The sequence below is a fragment of the Salvia hispanica genome, chromosome 3 (assembly GCF_023119035.1).
Source record: "Salvia hispanica cultivar TCC Black 2014 chromosome 3, UniMelb_Shisp_WGS_1.0, whole genome shotgun sequence".
Taxonomy (NCBI): Eukaryota; Viridiplantae; Streptophyta; class Magnoliopsida; order Lamiales; family Lamiaceae; genus Salvia; species Salvia hispanica.
The window spans coordinates 4641207-4643453 of record NC_062967.1 but is presented as its reverse complement, the minus strand read 5'-3'; the positions used below and the strand labels follow the sequence as shown (position 1 = coordinate 4643453).

Genomic DNA, 2247 nt, shown 5'->3' with positions numbered 1-2247 from the left:
TAGTAGGTGTAAAATAATTTAGAAATAAAATTCTCCACTTTTTAGATGCATTTGGTTGGTGTCATGAAATTCGGGCGTAGATTTAGAATTAAAGTTTCCCAATTCCGAATTAATTGTTTATTATACCATAAATCTATGAGGTTTAAAAATAGATTTTTCCAATTCTCGTCTAGTTCTATGGGAATTAAACTTAAAATAAATTTAGACTAATACTCTTTTTATAATAATTTCTGGGTTTTAGGGTTATTGTTCGAATAATGTTGTAGTTTAGCTTGTTTAGGTGAATTTTAACGTAGGTGTGTAAATTAAAAGCAATGATTTTGCGAATCCAAAATTTGTGTCATATTAGAAAAATTCTTTAATAAGAAAAAGTAATTGGACATGCGCCTATTACCATATTATCCTTGTAAAAATGGCAAAAGCTATTTTTTAAAAATTTTTTGATAAAGATCAAACGAAGATCTCTCTTCCTTTTCTCAGTGGCGAAGATTTGGCTCAGTATCTTCCCTCTACTTGTATTGTATTCTCTCTTTTTTACTCCTCCTCTTATTTTATTTTTGTTTCTTGGCTTTAAAATTTGTTTAGTACTCCAATTTTGGTTTTTTTTTGGGGGATTTTTTACTTTGGGGGATTTTTTACTTTGGGGGATTTTAACCTAGGGCTGTAAATTAGAAGCGAATCCAAAAATTCTGTCTTAATTCTTCAGCTCGTGGACCTCTGCTTGTTCATTGGTATTCTTTCGATGAATAAACCACCTCCTGGGTTTAAAAATGTTTGTTTAGTTTAGTTTTGTGCAGGATGGATAAACACTAGTAAATTTTTTGTTTTGTTTTGTTTAGTTTAGTTTAATTTTGTGCAGAATGGATGAACACTAGTAATTTTTTTGTTTTGTTTAATTTTGTGCAGAATGGATGAACACTAATAATTATTTTGTTTTGTTTAGTTTAGTTTTGTGCAGAATGGATGGACACTAGTAATTTTTTTGTTTTGTTTTGTTTAGTTTAGTTTAATTTTGTGCAGAATGGATGAACACTAGTAATTATTTGTTTTGTTTAATTTTGTGCAGAATGGATGAACACTAATAATTATTTTGTTTTGTTTAGTTTAGTTTTGTGCAGAATGGATGAACACTAGTAATTTTTTTGTTTTGTTTTGTTTTGTTTAGTTTAGTGCAGAATGGATGATGGATGATGGTAATAAGAAGTGGTCGGTTCGAAAACCGCCTCTCCCTGTGGATCGGCTGCGGTCTAATGAAATAATGGTAAATCACATGGTGATGGCCTTGTTGTCACAGATCGAGGAAGTGCACAAGGTGAAGGGAAAGTGGTGCCATAACTATACAAAGGCTTTGGCTCTATATATCTTAACCAATCTTGATTCTTGGAGGCCATCCAAAAAGAAGAAGAAGAAGCCTGATACATCGTTTGGCAAATCTCCATTGCATGCAATTGCTAGATCCTTCGTAGTAGTGGTCATGAATGCATTGAAGGTGAAGGGTCAGTGGTCTAATGAGCATAATGATGGTCTCATTCAATTAGCCATAGCCAAGCTCAGATCATCATCTTCTTCTGACTCATCCAATAACATTAACATTAACAACAACAATAGCCCTCTTGCTCTTCCCTCATAACTATTATGTTATGGTATTGTCTTCTTCTGCTTGCTTGTCTTTTAAACTTAGCTACTATTGTTAACTCAGGAGTATAGTTATTGTTAACCTTATCTTTAGCAATGTATGATGGTGGGAATTATTTTCTATTGATCAATGATAGTATTGTTATTGGGATGTTCTACTTTACTTCTTGATTTCAGTCTCCTACTTTCGTATTGTTGGTCTCTATATTTATGTTATGTTATAGCAAGTACTCTATCAGCAGGGAAGGGATATAAACATTGTTACCTTCATTGTGTTTCTGTTGTTAAGTTGTACTAATACGTCCTCTTGTTTGCGTATAACATACTTAGATAATTGTTCATCAAGCTTAAAGACCACAGTTCAATTATGGATATGCTACAAATTCAACTTCAGTTTGAGCTAGACTTGGCCTTGTATATGAAGTGATGGCGTGCCTGAGTTCCTGTCCGGGTTATATGAAGCTGGATAGTCCTAATAAAGTTGAAATTGCAACAATCTTGATCATCATCTGTTCCAGAGATGAAGCCACGGAGAACTTCACTCTATGAGCATCACCTTTCCCAATTTATGTTTATGTCTAATTGTCTATGCTTATGTTTATGTTTTGGAGA

General features: G+C 33.0%; 1 long non-coding RNA gene across 2 annotated transcripts; it reads left to right on the top strand.

Annotated features, from left to right (window-relative positions):
• The first annotated feature begins 408 nt into the window (after positions 1-408).
• On the top strand, positions 409-1798 carry LOC125212235. 2 transcript variants are annotated; one of them, XR_007174633.1, is made up of 2 exons: positions 409-520; positions 1166-1798. It is a non-coding gene; the product is annotated as an uncharacterized LOC125212235 (long non-coding RNA). The 2 variants fall into 2 exon arrangements; XR_007174632.1 differs by having other exon boundaries at positions 410-515.
• Positions 1799-2247: the final 449 nt, after the last annotated feature.